General features: G+C 41.1%; 1 protein-coding gene across 5 annotated transcripts in view; it reads right to left on the bottom strand.

Annotated features, from left to right (window-relative positions):
- LOC116067297 (tetraspanin-18-like) overlaps positions 1-8,740 on the bottom strand; it is a 48,849-nt gene extending 40,109 nt beyond the window's left edge. For all 5 annotated transcript variants that reach the window (XM_035999689.1, XM_035999690.1, XM_031323711.2 and 2 more), the window contains exon 1: positions 8,548-8,740. The gene's annotated coding sequence lies outside the window, so the exon portion shown is untranslated. The remainder of the gene's footprint in view (positions 1-8,547) is intronic.
- Between the last annotated feature and the right edge of the window lie 13,352 nt (positions 8,741-22,092).

Here is a 22,092-nt window from a genome sequence, read left to right as displayed (position 1 = left end):
ATCGACCCTCTTCCTTCTTTCTTTCTTACCAGATTGAGCCGGCTGAAATCTGATGGGTCATCATATGATTAAAGAAGGAAATATATTACACAGAATTATAAATTTTTTTCTTACTTTTTTCTAGTTGTTTGTCTTGTGAAATTATGGAAACATTCACCTCTCCTGGCCTCTACAAAATCCTCCAAACAACACAAATCCAAGAAGTAAAAATCACACTTTGGTTGAGCTTATGTCCAAATACTTTTAATTTTAAATGATCACAAGCAAAAGAAAATCAAATACAAGTTTGTTTCATGGCTTCTTCTGGACAAAACCAACAAGGCTGAAATGGTTTCTTTAAATCAGTTGATTACTTTCTAATTGACTGATTGTTTAAATCTTAAACTGTCTTTAAAATATTAAATTTATAAAGATATAACCCAGGGTTTCACCAAGTCAAATGTATTGACGCTACTTAGCATAGTTTCAGGAGCAGGGCCACACCTCAAACACGCCTCTTCCGTTATTCCTATAAATACCCACCGTAGCGTGATTTATACTTCTGCGTAAAATCTGCGCCGTGGCGCCGTACGTAGGTACGTGGAGACACAGACCTACGCTGGACCCTACGCTGTAGCGTTATTATGGAACCCACGCAACTTCTAGGCAAGACCCGCCCTTCAATAGCATTCACACACTACTATTGGCCAGGGGTCCATGCTTACGCAAGTTAATGTAACCCGATTTGTTCAGGTCCTATCTCCTGACCAATTGGCTATCCTAACCTTAACTAATCCCCAACCAGGAGACACTTTGTTTCTCTCACTATGACTCTAGAGCTACTCGCTCCGAAGATAATCACAGTCACTCACTTCTCCCTATTTATTATTTAAGACCTAGAACACAATACTTCAGCGAATTTAAGACTTTTTAAAGCCTTACATTTTGAAAATTTCAGACTTTTTTAGACTTTTTAAGACCCCACGGAAACCCTGTAACCGCGCATATCTGAAATCTGAGAATCTGAAACTGCTCATATTATGCTCATTTTCAGGTTCATAATTGTATTTAGAGGTTATATCAGAATAGGTTTACATGGTTTAATTTTCAAAAAACACCATATTTTTGTTGTACTGCACATTGCTGCAGCTCCTCTTTTCACCCTGTGTGTTGAGCTCTCTGTTTTAGCTACAGAGTGAGACCTCTCACTTCTGTTCCATCTTTGTTGGGAGTCACACATGCTCAGTACCTAGGTAAGGACTACTAGCCAGTCAGAAGCAGAGTATGAGGGCGTGCCCTGACAGTAGCTAGGTAAGGACTACTAGCCAGTCAGAAGCAGAGTATGAGGGCGTGCCATGCTAGCAGCTAGGTGAGCATTATAACGTGTGTTCCAAAGTGACCACGTTTGTCTCTGAAGTAAAGGCTGGACTACAATAGAGCTGTTTGGAGCAGTTTGTGAACAGTGTTTTCTGTTGGAGATGGTAAGTCCCTTTGGGGTGGACTTTGGGCTTTTTCACTTTGTAAACCTATAACGTGCACAAAAAAGATATATAACACAATAAAGGAAAGGGGAAAAGCCAAAAAGCATAATATGAGCACTCTAAACAATGAATCAGTTATCAAAATAGCTGCAGATTAATTTTCTTTGGATCTACTATTTGTTAATGATTTTTTTTTTTTACTAATCAATTCATTGATCCGGTTATACGTTAATAGTAAACGTTAATAAGGGTAGAGTAAGTCTACATACAGTATTTCATCCACAGAGATTTCCTTAAGCGTTTTCTAAATGCTTGTTTTGTCTGACAAATTTCCTGTTGATCGACTATAGAGCTGAAACGATTAGTCAATGAATGTTTCTTTATTGATGAATGTGCTGCTTTTCTCTGTTTTTTAATCACTGTAAACTGAATATCTTTGGACTTCGGACTGTTAGTCAAACAAAACAAGTCATTCACAGACTGTGGATAACTGGCATTGGTCGCTATTTGTTTTGCATTTTATAGACTAAACTAGTAATCAAATTGAGAAAGCAATTAGTAGATTAACTGATGAGGGAAATAATCATTATTTTCACCAAGCAAAGAGCTTTCATTACTTCTAATTTGAAGAAACTTTCCTTAAAAAGGATAAACCAACAACACCGACAGCCTGATAATTATTTTTAGTATTTAGTTTCAGGTCACAGGGTTCAACGTTAAGGTTGACTTGGCCAAAGTAAATTTTGGGAAAAAAAACGTACACAAAAAAAAGTTTAAAAAGTCAAAAGTGACGGATTTTTTTTTTTTTTTTTTTTAAAACGTCAAAAACATAAATAAATAAAAAAGACAAACTTCGGGAAAAATACGTCAAAAAGCGATAAAAAAACATTTAAAAAAGCGTAGAAAAAAATCGGCAAAAAAAAAAGTTTCAAATGTCGACAAAAACAACTAAATTCTTCATTGGCCAACGGCACTTTCAAATCAAATCATTCAACAAGCATTCTCCGACGGGGGCAAGAAAACGATAACGTCATTTATGACACCATGATGCCCGAACGGGTAAGTGGGTTGTCATAGTTACTTGTCCTATAGCTCTACCCATAGATATCTATGGCTCTACCTCGGTCCAACCAGCAGCGTTCCCCGCTGTGTTTACCCTGAAGACGCTCAGGCAGAATGGGAAGTAAAGTAACAGCCAGTCCTGGAGGATCGCTCCCCCTGAGCCTCGTCAGTCCTTTTGTCCAGCCGCAGCGGCCACGCTGTGATCCACAAATAGACCGAGTGCCTCAGAGCCACACATGAAGGGAAGGGACAGATGGACCTGTGGTTCCCTGTCGATGTCCTCCAGAGACACGACCTGAACTCTCAGGATGTGGAGGTGGTGAGACCGATAGCAGCAGCAGAGTGAAGAAAAAGCAAGAAACTTGTCCTGTGGCTGAACTGTATTTGAGAGGGCTTTATCCCCAGATGGCTGCTTTCTTAACGATTATTTTAAGGGCTTGACAGCCAGCAGAGAGAGAGAGAGAGAGAGAGAGAGAGAGAGAGAGAGAGAGAGAGAGAGAGAGAGAGAGAGAGAGAGAGAGAGACATTAGGGCTGCACGGTATGAGGAAAATATCTAATTGCGATTATTTTAACTGATATTGCGATTGCGATATGATTCACGATATTGGAGGGAATGTTCATTTTTGTATCATTATTCTCATTTTCATTGAAAATTCTTAACATTGAAAAAAATTAAAATGATTATAGTGTGATTTTTGCGAGGATCTGTACCAAACAAAGATGTTTTTCTGTAGTCTGTAGGATAGGATTTGTAGGCCGGGACGTCTCTGCAGCACCACAATACTTTATTTAAAATGGTTTGACATATATTTTGCCATTAACAAATATTGTGCCCCCCTGTGATTTGGATATTGCACTAGTCCATATTGCGATTTCGATACAATTGCGATTAATTGTGCAGCCCTACACAACATGCAACAAAAGGTCTCCTGTCCGGAAATCGAACCGTGGATGTTGCGGTTATGGCACGTGCCCTAGTCTGGATCAACGGAAGTACATTTCCAGGATAAGGCCGCCTTCAGACTGCCTGCGTCTGCCATCCGGCTGCGGCGGAGGTTGCCGCAAGGGGGTTCCCTCAACACTCAAAACGCAGCGGGCCTGCCACGAAAAGTCTAGACTGACTCAACTTTTGGAGAAACGCAACCCCACGTCACGCTGCTGTGGCCAGTCATGTAACCGGAGATCAGAATTGTCGGTGTGTTTTGAGCTACGGTTTGAGGGGGTGTGAGAGTCCCGTACAGTAAACAGGAAACATCGCTGCCTCTATCTCTGCCACAAGAAAGTTTTAAAACACTATGAGGGTGAAAAACGAAACACAAGCACTGAACTGCCCGGGAGTTTGTGTAATAGCTGAATGTTTCCTGCAACAACGAAACACTCGCTATGTCTCGTTTGTCTCTTTCCCTTCTCTCTCCTGTGAAATCAAGCTGCCTTCAAGTGCGGTCTGTAACATCGAAATCTATAAACGATCTGACGGACAACAGTAATTGGGAAATATAAAGTCTACTTGTGCTTTGTTGGGGGGTTTAAGAACACAACAGGACGTCACACAAATGGGCCGTTTCATTGACACTCCCCTCCGCTGCACCCAGGGTTCAAAATTAACTTTTTCGTCCACCAGCCAAATGGCTATTCAATGTTCAAATTTCACCAGCCACTCAATAGACTGCCATTGTTTTTTTGGCTGGTGAGTGTAGCAAATCTACCAGCCACTTGCATATTTTACCAGCATTTGGCTAGAAGATGGTGCTAATTTGGAACCCTGGCTGCACCACCCAGGGGAAAATCGCCCCGGATTGCTTTTTTGGTGTGAATGCCTCGTAAAGCCTGACGTGGCGCCAGATGTCAGGCTATGCCCCTCACCTTCCTCTCTCTGTGTGTTGTCGTTCTCAAAATCCCTTTGCTTCAGGAAACAACAACCTTCGAGCTAGAAAGCTCCACGCTACAAATGCCACGTTTTGGAGAAAATTTGGATCGTGCAACAAGGCAGGTAGGGCTGGGCAATATATCGATGTTATAGCAATATATTTTGGATATCGTCATATGGTAAGTGATGTCATTTTCTGAACTTAACAGACTGTAGCTGTTCTATTATTTACCTTTACCCACTAGGTCATTAAATCATTTCTGGAGATTATTTATCAAAAATCTCATTGTGTAATTAACATTTTGCTAAAACACCAATAGTCAACCATACAATATCCTCACAATATCGACATCTAGGTATTTGGTCAAGAATATCGTGATATTTGATTTTCTCTATATCGCCCAGCTCTAAAGGCAGGCGTGCTTTCCCAATAGTTGTTGAGATATTTCAGTCTGTGGACCACGTGGTGGACCACCAGACTGACTAGGGGTGACCCCGAATAGACGAATATTTGATGGTTCAGTGGAAGGAGCCTGGTTCGACTGCCAATCTCACAGTCGAATCTTCGCAGAGGCCGTAAAGCCCAGTTCAGACCAATGATTCATGACGAGACAAGTTGAAACTTGCAACGCGCGCCGGTCGGCAACATTCGGATACCTGCCAGTTCACACCGATGCGTTGAGAAGCTGCTAGCACGGCTAAAAATGCTAAAGCCAGCTCCCTAATATCATGTGATGTTCACATCATCTTAAATCTAACATCTTTGTGTTTTGGACTGTTGCTTCATCACTTTGGGCTCTGGAGGTCTTATAATACACATTTATTATTATTTTCTGACATTTTATAGACTAAAGCCTTCATTTTTGTGAAAAAAGTTAAACAACAATGTTGAAAATATTCATCAGTCGAGGCCCTTAAGCATTACCCAATAAGGTTTAGGGAGGATTCTCCCTCTTGCTAACATTTGCCTCATTATGTGACCATGTAAGACGTTTCTTCCTGGCACTGCTGATAAACACGATCCTCTTCTGAATACAAGGGCTATATTTCATGCAGATGAGGCGCATTAATGTGCCAAACTCATTTATACACAACCCATGAAAAAAAGAGGCTCTCGATAACTGGCAGCTGAAGCTCTCACAAGAAAAATTAAATCACTAAAAAGGGCCAGTGTTTAGTATATTTTGAATTATGGTCTTCAACTTCTTGTCACCAATTGGCTGACATGTACCTCGGCTGCATGTATTTTTATCACAAGCTTTGTCAGCCAATGATGGCTAATGTCTAATTTGGGATATTAAAGTTGCAAAACCAATTTAGCTTAGATATGAAAGAGATTCTACAATTGTACAAGGTTTCCTCTAACCTGGTGCATTATTACAAGAATCAGTGTTTACATTAAGCAGTGATCCCAAAGCTGTGACATTAATGCGCTTTTTATTTCACATGACCACTGAAGTCAACACAATAAAGTGCAGCTCTACAGACACTACAGTCGGTGAGTATTGAGTGACATTTCATTCAGATATCTGGAGTTGAAAGTGTAAGGGACCCAGGGGCAATTCTAGGATCAGACCTTTAGGGGGGCTCAGCCCCTAATGAGAATGTGACACGGATAGAGTGCCTTGCAAAAGTGTTACCCCTCTTACCCCCCTGTTACCCAGAAAGAGAAGCACTGCTACTTCTGCTACTTGGGCGGAGTGATATGCTTTGCAGCACCTGAGAAGCCCCGAGCAGATCAGCAATGCTTCACCTTCTGAGAATATAGTTCCCAGTATGTATACGGTTAGAAGATGGCTGTGTCTCATGTGACCTTGTTATTTGTACACGCTGTGATTATACAAATCACAACATGGAAATAGGAACATGTTGGTGTTATTTTGTCACTTATTGGGAGCTGTACACTGTAAGAAAAGATACACCATATCTACTCTGAGTAGATAAAATGAGGCAACAGATTACAAGCAATATTATTAATTAAATTTCACATGGTTTGGTATTGAGTAAATATGAATTAAATGAGACCCTTAATAGTTATCCATTTAATATGAGTATATTCAAATAGGAAACAGTACAGAATTAATTATAACCTAAACAAAAATATTGAGTTGATTTGAAAAAGATAAAACTCCCTAATGTGTAAATAGTACTAATAAAAATTAATTTAATTCTACATATCAATGATATATAATTGAGTAATAATCATCTACATTAATCTGCACATCGATTTGAATTTAATCAATGCAATTAATTAAATCTAAATATTCTTTCTTAGGAATAACTAGCCTATGGCCCAGAAAGTACAGAACTTAACAAATACCCAAATAAGAATTTTATTAGCAATTCACTTTTGTGCTTTCAACTCATTGTAGTAGTGCTGGGCAGTATACCGGTATACGGATATTAATTTCCAATATGATATGAATTTTTCACATACCATAATACCGGTGCAATGCCGCAGAGAACGCTACGGCCGAATTGAACTGTGAGTGACTTCAGAACGGGAGCTCTGTTAACTTCGTACCCTTCTCACTCATGGTTGTAAATTTACAACGACAATTAACCCACAACTAACTCTCTTTAATAGGATACAACACCATAGCACACAACTATTTGTGACTAACAATTTCTAACACTAATAATTTTACATTTAGCCTACAAATGTACACAGCCAAACGGCATGGGTAACATTATAGCTGCTAGCTAGCTAGGTTGACAGGAAGTGCTTTTCAATTAAAATTAGCTTGATTACATTGATTTGAATTAACTCAATATTCTCTCTATTTGGGATTAGATAAATATAATGCTTATGTTTTATTTAACTACAATGGTTAGATTTTATTCCAAACATTTTTATTTGAAATTTAATTAAATATTTGCCTGTCATACTGAATATATTTTACCTAATACATTAATTCAAATCTACATGACCACAGAATCATTTCTTACAGTGTAGGCTAATTGGAACCGATTACCTTCAGGATCCGTGCTATGCTAAGCTACCGGTGGAACCGTCAGACAGAGTTACAACACGCACGGAGATGAGAAGGGTATGTATGGACTTATCTAACTCTGGGGGATACGCTGAATAAGCTAAAGTCCCAATAAGTCGGTGTGTTCCTTTAAAAGAGGAACAGAGAACCGCGATCAAGGCATTGTCGATCGGAAACATGTTTTTGCCGTCCTTCCTACGGCAAAAGTTGAATTTATCAGCTGGCCCTGATGGTCGCTAAGAAGATGGGGCGTTGCTCTGATTGGTTGGAGGTCTATCTGTTACTCTGATTGGTTGTAGGTCTATCCAATAGAGTCCAGAGGCATTTTCTTTCCTGGTTCGGTTGAAAAACGCCCCATAATCCCAGTCCAGTGGAGCAGAATCAGACGTGAGTATGAGTATGACGATGTCAGGCTACAATTGACCCCCATTTGATAAGATTTGTGCCTTTAGACGTTTTATTACAGAAAGTGTATGAAACCCATGACCAAAATAGTCAGTCATTCATCCTGTCATTGTGTTACTTATAGAGGGAATTAAAGTGAAAATGTTAGCAAAAGAATTATTCCACTTTTTGCTGGGGACCCCTTGGAAACCCCTTAAGGACCTGTGGGGGTCCCCGCACCACGTGTCGGGAACCACGGGTTCATAGGACTACATATAGGCTATAATTTGATTAATAAAAATAAAACTAAAACATTGATAGATTAAAAGGTTAGTTTTGTTTCTGCTCATACACATTTAAACAGTTAAATTCGATATAGTCTCGATGCTAAAATGGACACAAAACTGTGGTTCCAGTGTTTAAAAAAAAAAAAAAAAAAAATATTTGCAACTTTGTTATTTATCTTTAGACACTTTAACACCCAAAAGATATTTATCACACGTTACATAGTAGTTAAACTTAGTCTTTCACAGGCTCACATTTAATGTTAAAAAAAAAGTTGTATTTGACTGTTTTCTACCACTGTGTTAAAGCAAGTCGGTGAATATAACTGATATAACAGTTGGCTAAAAGCATTAATTAAACGTCGTTTTACAGGAGTACTTAATTAAGATAGCAGTTAAATAACAAACCGACTGCATAACGTTACTTTAACCTGGAGGTTGCGAACATGATGCATCAGTCCTGTAACGTTAGTCAGTATAAACCGCTGTAACTTACCGCTGAAAGATGAGCTTCTTTCTCTTTTATCGGTTGTGGAAGTGAAGTCACTTTTCTCCTGACAAACTAATAAATCCAACAAACTCTACAATCAACACTGACGCGTCCAGCAGTGGAAGGAGAGCCAGCAGCAGACTTGCGTTCATTCCTCGATGTGAGCTGCTTTACGTTTACGTTCCCATTTAAACCGCTGTCAAGCTCGACAGTCAACTACACTACAGCTTCCGGAACAGATTTTCAGATTAAAACTACTTCCGTAAAAGGTGTCGCACTGAAATTTGTTTCGTGACAGTGTTGGAAGAAGAAAGTAACAATACGGTACCACTCTGTAAAAAATTGTAGCTACTGCACATTGCTGCAGCTCCTCTTTTCACCCTGTGTGTTGAGCTCTCTGTTTTAGCTACAGAGTGAGACCTCTCACTTCTGTTCCATCTTTGTTGGGAGTCGCACATGCTCAGTACCTAGGTAGGACTACTAGCCAGTCAGAAGCAGAGTATGAGGGCGTGCCCTGACAGTACCTAGGTAAGGACTACTAGCCAGTCAGAAGCAGAGTATGAGGGCGTACCATGCTAGCAGCTAGGTGAGCATTATAACGTGTGTTCCAAAGTGACCACGTTTGTCTCTGAAGTAAAGGCTGGACTACAATAGAGCTGTTTGGAGCAGTTTGTGAACAGTGTTTTCTGTTGGAGATGGTAACTCCCTTTGGGGTGGACTTTGGGCTTTTTCTCTTTGTAAACCTATAACGTGCACAAAAAAGATATATAACACAATAAAGGAAAGGGAAAACGCCAAACAGCATAATATGAGCACTTAAATTAAAAACAGCAAAACTATGTAAATGTCTGAGTACTTTTACCTTTGGTACGCTAAGTACTGTATATTTTGATGCGAAAACGTATGTACCTTTACTCAAGTAAGATTTTCAATGCAGGACTTTAACTTGAAACAGAGTATGTCTTCACTGTAGTTTTACGTTTACTCAGGCAAATGTAGTGAAGTAAAAAGTAGGCCACAATATTTGCATCTGAGATGTGGTGGAATAGAAGTAAAGTACAAGGCAGCATAACATGAAAAAGGTCAAGTAAAGTACAAGTAACTTGAATTTGTACTTGAGTGCAGTACTTATTACGTAATGCTTAACACCTGTGTGGGTCTGTGGAGCCTTTAAATAATCAGTTTTTGATGTGAAATAGTCACTCAGCATTTTCACTTTTCTTTTGCCATCGTAATTCTTAAACCAATCCCTGTGATAGTATTACATCAGAAACATTCAAACTACAAAGTAACCTCTGAAGAATTCAGGCACAGTTTGCCCTTCTCATCTCCTGATCCTGACTTTGCTCTCCACTCACAGAAGTATGCTAATCTGCAGCAGCGAAATGTGGGAAGCCATCACTCACACGCTGCATGAAAACAACTAAAGAATATAAAATGAGGGCAGAGATAAAAAGGATGACACATTGAGTCTCTCCGCTCGCGCGAGCTCATGTTTCCACCGACGCTGTTTCGCTCTAATTGACTGCTGCAGACGTGGTTGATGGGCCAGTCAGTGCAGCCGTGATGCCTTTGGGCAAGGTGACCTACTCCGGTTTGGTGCTTTCATGAAGCCGCTGCACACAGTTTAGTTTATTTCGATCCTTTTTGCAGTTTAATTCAAAATCATTTCATGAGACAATCACATCTATTAAATACACTGAAACAAAACTCACTGTGAGAGAGTGTGTGTGTGTGTGTGTGTGTGTGTGTGTGTGTGTGTGTTCTATATGTTTTTTGTATATCATTTGCTCTGTATAATTTCACAAAAGTTTTTATGTCGCTTTTGTATTTGTACAAAGCACATTGTGTTAGGTCATTTTGTATGAAATGTCCCGTAGAAATAAAGTTTGAATGATTGAAGTCCCATTGAATGAACAACCATTAACAAACAGAGATAGTAGACTATTTCATATAAGAAAATGAGTGTAGTCTCTCATGTAAAAGAATAGTTTGATATTTTGGGAAACACGAGAATATCAATAGTATGAACCCTTTTTTGTCTATCCACTGTCACTATCGAATAAAGGGAAAACCCCAAAAAATAATAGGAACATGTTGATTCCTCCTGCAACGCATTTTCAGGAACGGGTTCATATATGATACCCTACGACATTACTACGGTTACACAGCGCATTCTCAGGAACGCGTATGATATTGTACGAAAATGTATGCACACCAAAACGTATGATATCCTACGAAATTAGGAGACCGCCGGCTTGTCACATGATGCCGGCTGGTCATGTGACGCCGACTGGCTACGAGCTCCATGACGGCGAGTGGCAGTTGCTAGTTGTTGTATGTAGTCATGTTAACACCCACCCATCCCCCTCCCCGAACCTCCTCCCTACACAGCCAGCCCGTGGTTGTCAATGTGGTGCAAACAGCAACAACAAAAAAATGGAACGTGGAATGCTTATGAATTACAGTGCTTAACTTTTCATAGCATTTTGAATGAATGGTTCATGAGAACACGCTGAGGTCACGTGACGAAGTTTAGCTGACCGGTCACACGACAGTTGTTAATTGTTCGTTACAGTTCAGTTTAATCGAGAAAAGGTGACTTTGATCTGCATTGTTTGTCTGAAATGTGCTGCACAAATAGAGTTCATAACCGTTGTTATTATTATTTCTTCCTTTGCTTTGTGCAACAAACATAACTGGTTCTTTCTGAAAAACACATCATTTTTCAACAACCCAGCTAGGTGTTTTTAAGATGCATCCCACACAGCAGAGTGTAGGTGCAGAGAAGCGTTGACACAGTGTGAACACCTCTGTTCCCTGCACTGACAGAAGAACGCCATCTGGCAGAATATGTAGAGGACACCAGGGAGCTCGAGTCTGTTCAGGCACAGCGATGAAGACGAGGGAAACCTTGCTAACTTCTCCGTGTGTGGTCCAACTGACTGGCCCCTTCTCTCCTCAGCTACAAACACAGATGAACAATTTTGTTTTCTGCTCGACCTGCAGAGGTTTAAAACCTGGGAGGGTGATTTTTAAATAATGCAGCAGAGTTCCTGCTCTCACAGTGGGTGAGAAAGCCAGTCACAGCGGGGAAACCATAACACATCTCGAGGATTTATCTTCAGCTTATAACGATTGTGCTTTCTCTGGAAGTACAAAGGCTATTTCAGTTAATCATTTATTAGGACAGCGTACATTAATCAACTTTTGCGTAAACGTGCCAGTGTAGGTCCAGGTAGCAAGCAACAAAACACAGTCAAGCAACACTGATTACAGCCATTTTCTTGATGAATGCTTTCTTGTTGTTTGCAAAAATAAACTCTCCCAGGATAAAAACATATTTGAATATTAGTTAAATATGTTTCATCCCTGACTCTAAAATAAGATGCAAACACGATGATGAAAATGCAGTCTGTTTCCAAAAACAGATTTAGTTTCCATGATTACATTTGGTTCAGACAAAAGGTCGTAAAAAAAGCAATAAAGCTCATAAACAACTGCAAGTTAAAGCCGTGATACTCAAGATAGGAGTACTGTAGGTGTACAGTATTGTGGAATAGTTGAACTAAACTGAAAAAAATAGAACTTGTGATTTGATTTAAAGAAATATGTCCACATATTTTTTGTTTAGGGGGGAAAGAAACGCACAACTCAGATGTTTTTATCAGTTTGGTGGATGGCTACCCATGAGCCATGTAGCTCCACTCTTAATCCTGCGTACTGCTTAGTTACATTTTTACCCTCTAATACGACCCACTGGAGCGTTTTCCGTCCTCATATCCAAACCAGAAAACCTAACGGTCGCTGTTTTAAACACGTTGTGAAATGGTCGTAGTTTGGTTATGTTTAGGCACCAAAACTATTTAGTTAACCCCCCTGTTGTCCACTGGTCAAATTTGACCCATTTACAAAAACTTTTGTATATCAGAACTATGACAGAAGAACGTTGAAAAAAGTGACAAATGTTAAAAAAAAGCTACAAAAACGTGGGAAATAAATCAACAAAAACATGTGACCAAAAAAACATCAAAAACATTGCCAAAGGTGACAAAAACTTGTTTAAAAAAGTGACAAAAAAATTGGAAAAAAGTGAAAAAATTCATTGGAAAAAGCGACAAAATATTTTAATTTAATTTAATTTTAAAAAATGACAAAAAAATTGGAAAGAATGTGACAAAAAAATGTGAATACATCGACAAAAACGTCAAGAAGTGTAGAAAAAGAACAACAAAATGTTGAAATTTCGACCCAGAAAAACACAAAGTTGCATGGTCGATGGGAAGACAACAGGGTTAAGTTTAGAAAAAGACTTTACATTCACGTCTGGTTACGCACGTGATGCTGAATGTGACGTAGCTCTGTTGGTTTCGTAGAGATAAAAATACTCACCGTTTACTTTTGGAACATACAACAAAGTCCTGTTTATTTGGTGCTTATACTTTGTCACCTTACTTCCTGCTTTGCTCCCGTCGTAACTACTACGGCCACTAGAGGGCGGCGCCACTATAAACGTAAATATGAGTTGTAATTAGTGCTTGAACAAACGACCTATGGGAGCGTTTTTTTTGGGGGAAAACTCCGTTTTCGGTGGAGTGGGCATATTCAAAGGTCCCAGGCAAGTGTGGTTGGGTTAGCACAGTTGGTAGAGCAGGCGCACATATGTAGAGGTTTACTCCTCGTCGCAGCGGCCGTGGGTTCGACTCCCACCTGCAGCCCTTTGCTGCATGTCATTTCCCCTTTCTCTCCCCTTTCATTTCTTCATATGTCCTGTGAAAATAAAGGCCTAAAAATGCCCCAAAAATAATCTTTAAAAAATGGTCCCAGGCCAGACAAGTTCAGGAGAGCAAAGTTGGAACAATTGATTTGGTAGCTTTCAACAAGTGTAATTAAAACATCCGAGCTCTGACTGTTGAGTGTGCCAGTGGCAAAGACTCATGGGAGCTGTAGTTGTTGAATGCTTAGAGCACCGTATTCTGCGTAAGGGATTGGTCAAACAAACACAGGACTTTCACACGGGAGACCAGGCTTTGTGTCCCGTTTTAAAATAAAAGTTAATGGCAAGGTTTATTTTTTACTTCTTGGAACAAATGGAACTACTTCTGTAACCAGAAGTTAAATGCACCTTTAGCTAAGGTTAGTTAAAGTTAGTTAGCTAAGGTTAATTAGGTAACTAACCTCCAGTTTTTTGCCGAGACACAGCGTTGAGCTCCGGAGATGGACCATCTGTTTAGCCATCTCCCGGTTTCCGCTGTTGCCTCGGCGGGGAGTAAAACAGACGGACCGCAGGCTCCATGCTGCCGATGGCCCACTGATTCGGGCAACGCTGTTTTGTTGTATGGTATCATAGCAACGACTATGACTCACAGCCATTGACTGTAAATATTAATGGTGGAGCATGTGTGTCGTCACCCATTGGTTTGTGGAGATCGGCTATGAGTCGTCGAGTTTGCCGTTACTGGCGCAGCCATCTTGGTTGCGGATGTGACGATTTTAGACGTGAGGGAGGAGCCATAGACTGTTGGGCGTTATCTGACTGTGACGTTAGCTGAGAGTTGGCAACGCTGCTTACACTCTACGTTACACACTTTCACTGGCAATCTGGATGCAACTGCTGCTGAAAGCTAGCCTACATAATTCGAGGTAAGATTTAGCTTCTATCCCATATGTGGCTCAGTGGGAGAGTGGTTGCCTGTCAATTGGAAGGTTGGTAGTTCCATCCCTGGCCCTGCAGTCCCATGTCGAAGTGTCCTTGGGCAAGACACTGAACCCCGATGCTGTGCCATCGGAGTGTGAATGTGTGTGAATGTTCATCTGATGAGCAGGTGGCACTTTGTACGGCAGCCTCTGCCTCAGTGTGTGAATGGTTCCTGTACAATGTAAAAGCGCTTTGAGTAGTCGTTAAGACTAGAAAAGCGCTATATAAAAACAGTCCATTTACATAGTTATATTACATATAAGACGCAAACTGTCAATCACATCATAGCCACGCCCTAAAACACCCCCTGCTTTATCGTCAATTTTAAAATCAACGAGACCATAATTCAAAAAATGAACATCATTCTGTGTTGCAGAAGACTTAAAACTAGCAATTAAGACCATAAACTCATTATGAAAATGTTTACTGAGGTAATAAATCAAGTGAGAAGTGGGTCACTTAGTCTCATAGACTCCTACAGAAACCGAACTCCTTTTGCAACCGCACATGTCGCCCCCTGCTGGAATTCAGATAGAATGCAGGTTTAAGGCACTTCCGCATTTGCAGTACTTCGCCGAACCGGACGCTTTGTCCATTTATATTAACAGTCTATGCTCACAGCGCTGACAGATTATTTCCGGTTCAAAGACCACTCCAGTGGTGTTGGGAGGGGCAGTTGGAGCATGCACAGACGCTTAAACTGATCATACTCCTGTTAAGGAGGAATAACCCAGTTACTGAAGGAGTTCTCTACCTCTGTTAAGCGGGTTATGAGAACTCTGATTTTAAGCGGGGTAAGGTGTATATATGGAGAAATCAGGGTGTTGCCTTAACCCGATTATAATCATTTTTTTAAACTGCATGTAAACGCACTGCATGTCAAGGTTATAAAACCCTTCTGGTTAATACACAGACACATACGGTGCAGACAGACAAATACAGTAGCAGTTTTTGTTAAGAGAACAGAAATGTCAGACCACACAGATGAGATAAAACATTTCAGAAGTCAAACATAAAAAAAATAGTCTTAGCATACAAATGACTCTTTTCTCCCTCCACCCAAAACATCACCTGCCATCCACCATGACAGCTTGTCCGTCTCAAATCAGCCGACTTTCCTCCACCAGTGAAATTGAGATTCTGGCTGTGTCTTGTCCGCTGAAGAAAGAGTCTGGTGGTTCAGAGGAGCCGCAGAGCAGTTGCGAGTGGAGTCGTGCTCTGTCGCTGTCCATTACCTCAGCGGGTTCCCCTGTCACACGTGTGATGGCACAGTGATCCTCGCTGCGGGCGTCTGATGTATGAACCCTGACAGGCCTCCGGAGGAAGAGAAAGGCCGCCCGCTGAGGCACAAGCAGGGGGTAGATTTGTGATTGAAAGAGTGCTGAAACATTCAGTTTGATTTTGTGGAAGAAATATTTCATGGAATTCAAACTCTTAAGGGGAGACACTACAGGTAGTCCAGCATTGCCAGACCTTCCTCCACTGTGCTCTGGTTTATTGGCATTTCTTTAAACCAATCACAGTTGTCTTGGGCAACGCTATGCACCGGACGGAGCAACGGCACCTCTGCAAATTAGTCAGAGGAAGTCAGGAAGGAACTTGTTTTGGTGGAACATGTGTACGTTCAAAAGTAGTTTTAGTCGTGCAACAGAAAACTCAGATTGGACAGATAGTCTAGCTAGCTGTCTGGATTTACCCTGCAGAGATCTGAGGAGCAGTTAACCATAGTCCTCACAAATCCACCGGAGGTTAGAATTACACAAGAAAGAGGAAGGGGATGGACATCCGGCGGAATTTCAGGCGGCACCGGAGCAATCCTGGAAGTGGAACTTCGTTGATATACATAAACTACACTACAGGTGAATAGCGAAAACATTTTAACTCATGAAACTTCCATAGTTGATTACTTACATTAAGACAATAATTTTTTTGTTTTACAAGTTTTCTGAAATTCTCTGTTTAATGAGACATTATCTTGTTAAATACGCACTAACTCTCATCCATTTTCAGAACAGAAATGTGAACACTGGATAAAGCCAAGTTAAAAAATCTTGTTTGATTTTGTTGACATATTAGAATCAAAGGTTTTTTACAGAGGGGGATTTGAATATCTCTTTTTATCTCTCCATAAATCAGAAAAAATAGCTCAGCGTTAGTTAATCCAGGACACGGAAGTCATAAGCCTGCTAATTGAATTATCATTCCTATCAGACACAAACCAATCACAGCCATTCTCACATCAAGGTGGTCCTTTTTAATATGACTTCCTCCTCACTGATCCCTGCTACACTGAGGAGGAGGGGGAGGAGGAAGAGGAGGATGAAGAGGAGGATGATGAAGAGGAGGAGGAAGAAGAGAGGGAGGAAGATGAAGAGAGAGACTGACGCTGCTTCACTCACTGCTGCTGCCGCTGGCAACGCTGGGCCTCCACCTTCCTCAAGAGCGGAGCCATCAGCGCCAAGCATAACTGTATTTCCATTTAGTGCAATAAATGGTTAAATCTATGATGAGAGTGTTCCTGACTATTATTATATTGTAATATATTGTTACAAGCCATAAAGAAATGTTTTTAAGTACAACATGTTATATAAATCAGGCTATGGATGATATCAGTTGGGTGTGTGTAAGTGCTGCTGAAGTGGAGATTTCTGGCTCAGAGTCTGAGAACACAACCTTTAAAGATATGGGGCCTCATTCACCAACCGTTCTTACGAAGAAATGTGTTCTTAAACCCCACTTACGCACTTTTTACGAAGATTCTGACATTCACTAATGTTAAGAACAAAATCTACGAACACTCAAGAGCACTCTTACGCACATTTGAGTGATGACAATTTGCTCCAAATAATGGGTTACTGCATTTTATTTAATTCTACTGTTGTTTACAATGATAGTAGCTATTGTACTGTAATGTATTTCTGATCATTTGTTGAAAAAAAAATCATATGCAAAGAAACACTAACACTGCAATTTACATCAGCAATTAAACTGATTAAATCCTGCGTTACTTGGTGATTGATCGAGCTATTTATAGGGCCAAAATGGAGTGGTTTTTATTTTGTTACATTTTGCAGCAATTATCTATACTTTCTACTCCACTACATTTCTACAACGTTCCGTTACATTTTCTGATCAGTTTTTCCTCCTGCCAAAACGTCTTCCTGACCATCACACTTTGTCTCACCAGTAAAGTTTGGTTGCCATAGATATATACGTGGGCACTGCCGATCCTTCATCGGCTTCCAAGCTGGCTCCAGTGCCTCAGAGCACGGGTGCAGCGCCGCTGACCCTCGGTAATACAACCTCCGGTAAAAGCGGAAATGAAAATGTTTGTTTTTTATTATTCCCGTTTTTAAATCATAGTTGCCTCTCCACAGCGTTGTTTACTCCTCCGCCAGGCAGCGTAAGACGCGTTCATATCTTATTTATTTGGCTGGACCTCACACATCTCCCCATGTTCGCTGTTTCACACACTTTATTTGCTTACTTGCATGGTTAAAGAAAATAAAACCGTCTTAAAATACATCCATGAATAAAACCAACCACAACATATTTCTGTTTTATGCTGGTTAGGATAGGAACTTCTTTTAAAAGCCAGCTGGCCTTGTTTGTGGTAGTGGACATCTTCTACTTTTACTAAAGTAAATATGTCTCTGGTTATTTGTACTTTACTTAAGTACTGAGATTCAGTACTTCCTCCACCACTGCAATGTAGCCTACAAGTCATCTGCGACTCCGACAATTATCTCTTGAACGCAGTCTCCCGCTTCCCAGGAGGTGCACAGGAAGTGTCATGTCCTTAAATGGGAATTTGCGGGGCATTTTCTTATGCTAATTAGGAACAACTGGCACGCGCTTTCAATTACGAAGACGTGGGATTCATCAATCCTGAGAACACAGGTGCTAACAATTCTGCTGTTTAAGGGCGCTGACACACAGAGCCGATTATCGGCCGTCAGGCCGTCTGGCGAGGTCCGTGACTCGAGTCTGTTCCGTGTGTTCCGTGCCATCGTCCGTTGGAGGAGCCGTCGGCCTTCATTTGGGCCGACCTGACATGTTCAGTCGGAGACAGGGCAGTCGGGACTCACCCGGAAATGGGGAGCGGATGAGCCGCTCAAAATCTGATGAAAATCTTTTAAACTGACCTTTGTCGATCTGAAATGAAGACAGATTCAGCAACTGCACGGCCTATTTCTCTCTTAAAATGTTTTCAGAAACACGTTTCGGTGAACTATTTTAGTCCAATATGAGATCGTATTCTGAACGAGCCGCCATGACAGTCTGGCTGTGAATTTCCGGAGAAAAAAGAACCACGTGACGTGACGCGTTCGTCCAATCAACCAATTTCATTTTCTGGGAAACAATCAGACTGTTAATGGAAACAATACAGAGCAGCGCCGCCTGCTGCTATGGAGACGTATTAAGTTTCGTGCACGCGCAGAGCGTACGCTCAAGTCGGCGTCTCTTTGGTGTGTTCTGAGGCACTTTTTGGACCTCGAGGATCCGACTGATCAGTCCGACTGGCTTTTCTGCCGACGGTCGGCCGTCTGGTTGGTGTGTAACTACCTTAAGAACACGTCATGAATCCGGCGTAGACTTTTCTTAGGGACTTTATTAAGAACATGTTTAAGAGAAAACTTAGGATATATTGGTGAATGAGGCCCATTGATTGTAAAATTCAGACATTTTGAAAACACTACAGGTGAAACAGGTAAAAGATTTTAACTAGTAGTTAGTTAATATCACCATGAAAGTTCCCCAGTTGATAACTCACATTAACACAATCTGAAATTTGTATGTTTAAATTTGCAAATGAGACATCTAACACTAACGTTTGGTGAATTTAGGAGAAATCTACAGACACAAACAGACAAAGTGTAGTAAAATAAACACCTGTGTTTTTTGGATGTTTTCTTTCCACTAGTCTGAAAGAACACGTTATGGAAGCAAAATAGCCCAAAATCTAAAAAAAATAATGTCTTGCCTTAAATGCCGTTTTATGGTTGTGCGTAGAATCGACGGCGTATCCCCGCAGACCCCTCTGCGTCTACGCCGGACCTTACGCCGCAGCCTGACGTGCACCTCTCGAAAATTGTAACTACACGTCACAGCGACGCACGTCTCTCCACCGTGGCTTGGTTATGTTGCATTTCCCCCGACTCATTTCCTGGTTCTCCTTCTCCATCAACAACATGAAATCAAGGAGAGGGTTAACTTTTCCTGCTACAGATTTCCCACCGTGGTCAGAAAGCACAGGGGAGACACTTTGTTTCTCTCACTATGACTCTAGAGTCAGTACTCGCTCCGAAGCGTATCGCCTTCACTCTCTCACTTCTCCCTCTACCACACACTCACACACACACACACACACACACACACACACACACACACACACACACACACACACACACACACATGCAGGCTCGACACACAAACCAACTAACAAGTATAAACATCAGGCTACGTAGGCTACGGAGAAAGCTCTGCGTGGAGCCTCCGCAGAAGCATAAAACGGCCTTAAGTCTTCTGCTGCAGGAAGAACTTTTAGACCATTAGAAAGCTAATGTCACTGAGGGGGGAGCATGATGTACTTCAGATTACTGTACTGAAGTGTGAATGCATAATATCTTCATCAAACTTGATTTCATGCATGTTCTCTGAATTATCCATTTGTTTCAATAAACAGGGCACAGATTTATTTGTATTTTCCTATTTTAGCTGCATTAAGGAAGAAGCTTTTTTTTTTTTTACAAATAAACCTCGTATTTAATAATTATAATTATTTTTTAATTAATTATAATAATTATAAGTTTCTAATATGTACGTTAGTGCTTCATGTGGTTTCCATCTTTGGTTCTTTTCACCCACTCAGCACCCACTCAAGTGAAAAACACCATCAAATGTTCACAAACAAATATTCAACTTATTTAAGGATACTCGGAGAAAAACACCATCTGTCTGATACAAAAAACATTCACGATTTTCACATTTATTTTCATGAGGACGAAGAAAATGAAGAGGACGAGGAAGACTCCTGAGTCTGAGCACAGACAGAATAACAAACACACCGCCTGCTGCTGAGAGACAGTTTCTTTGAAAGACCCTGTGGACATTTCCCAGCTGTCAGGTGAGCTCCTCCGTGTTACACTGCCCTGCTGTACATGCAGGGGGAACCAGGAGCAGCTCAAAGCCCAGAGGACTAAAGAAACGACTCATGCAGCATTTCAAGGACCAATCCATCAAAACAAAGCCTACATGTAGCAGCAGGAGCCGCACATCTGAAAGTTTTTTTCAACCAGGGATGCACAGAATCCAGGATTCGGCTTCGGATTCGGCCGAATATTGGGCTTTTTGACGGGGTTTGGTTTCTGCCGAACCTAAGAATTTTTTTCCACCGAACCGAACCCTACGCTTGCACTCCGCGCGCTACGCTGATCGACGTAATGACGGCGCCGTTGATTACGGGAAGGTGTTTACGTAGGTGGAGCGTTCAATGCAGTAGGCTGTGAGAAAGTGAAAATGGAACTCGTGCGCAGAAAAAGGATTGTTTGGCAGCACTTTCAGTCAAAAGAAGGCCATTCAAGTCCAGCTACATGTTGAATTTACAATGCCGATTAGTCTCGTGGTGGCGAGGACCCTAAACTATACACAACATCACCGCTGTTACAACATTTGGTATGAAACATCCGAAAGAATACGAGTTGTGCATGAAGGAATCTACAGACAGCAGCCAGAATGCAGCAACTTCAGGTACGGCAAAGGAAGGACAGTCACTGTTTACTTCATTAATGTGTTTACTGTGTTCATGGACTGAGGATGGGAGTAGGATTCAGTATTCGGTTTCGGATTCGGCAGAATCTTAACCAGAGGATTCGGTATTCGGCCGAACCCCAAAAATCTGGATTTGGTGCATCTCTAGTTTCGACTACCTATCACCCCTCTGTCTGAAACCTGTTGCAGGCGCCTGTCTCTTTAAGCACCCCTCCCAAAAAAGCCCAGTCTGCTCTGATTGGTCAGTGTTTCTGGGTCTTCTACATCAGCGCTCTCAGAGTCCCTGCATCGTCATTGCAGCCGGGGAAGTGACTGTAGCAGCCTTTTCTACCCATATATAGTACAATTCAACGCATTCTCATTAACGGGATCCTATGCACAACAATTCGTAAGAAATTCCAGAGACCAACAGCTAATAATGTGAAGAAGTTTAGCCGACTGGTCACATGACAGAAGGTGTCTGTCCTGCAGCAACGAAAGTTTAGTTTAAAAACTAGTTTGCGGTTTCGGTTGAACCACCAGTACTCCCTGGACACAAACTTCCGTTTGCTGGGTAATTGGCAGTCACTGTGTTGCATACAGTAATAAATACGTGGAATGCATAATTATATGTACGAACGGTTCATTAAACCAGCCTGTATAGTTGTGACATCACAACCATCCAGAATTCCTTAAAGAGCTCATATTATGCTGTTTGGCTTTTTCCCTTTCCTTTATTGTGTTATATATCTTTTGTGCATGTTATAGGTTTACAAAGTGAAAAAGCCCAAAGTCCCCCCCAAAGGGACTTACCATCTCCAACAGAAAACACTGTTCACAAACTGCTCCAAACAGCTCTATTGTAGTCCAGCCTTTACTTCAGAGACAAACGTGGTCACTTTGGAACACACGTTATAATGCTCGCCTAGCTGCTAGCATGGCACGCCCTCATACTAAGATAAAATAAGATAAGATAAGATAAGAGATAAGATAAGCCTTTATTGTCTCCTATAGGAGAAATTCATCTTGGGCATTCAAGAGAAACGAAATGGCGCCACAACGTGCATAAACACACAATAAACCAAACCCTCTGCTGCTCTGCT

Source organism: Sander lucioperca, chromosome 3 (assembly GCF_008315115.2).
Source record: "Sander lucioperca isolate FBNREF2018 chromosome 3, SLUC_FBN_1.2, whole genome shotgun sequence".
NCBI lineage: Eukaryota > Metazoa > Chordata > Actinopteri > Perciformes > Percidae > Sander > Sander lucioperca.
The sequence above is the reverse complement of the archived record's forward strand: the minus strand, read 5'-3'. Positions and strand labels throughout refer to the sequence as shown.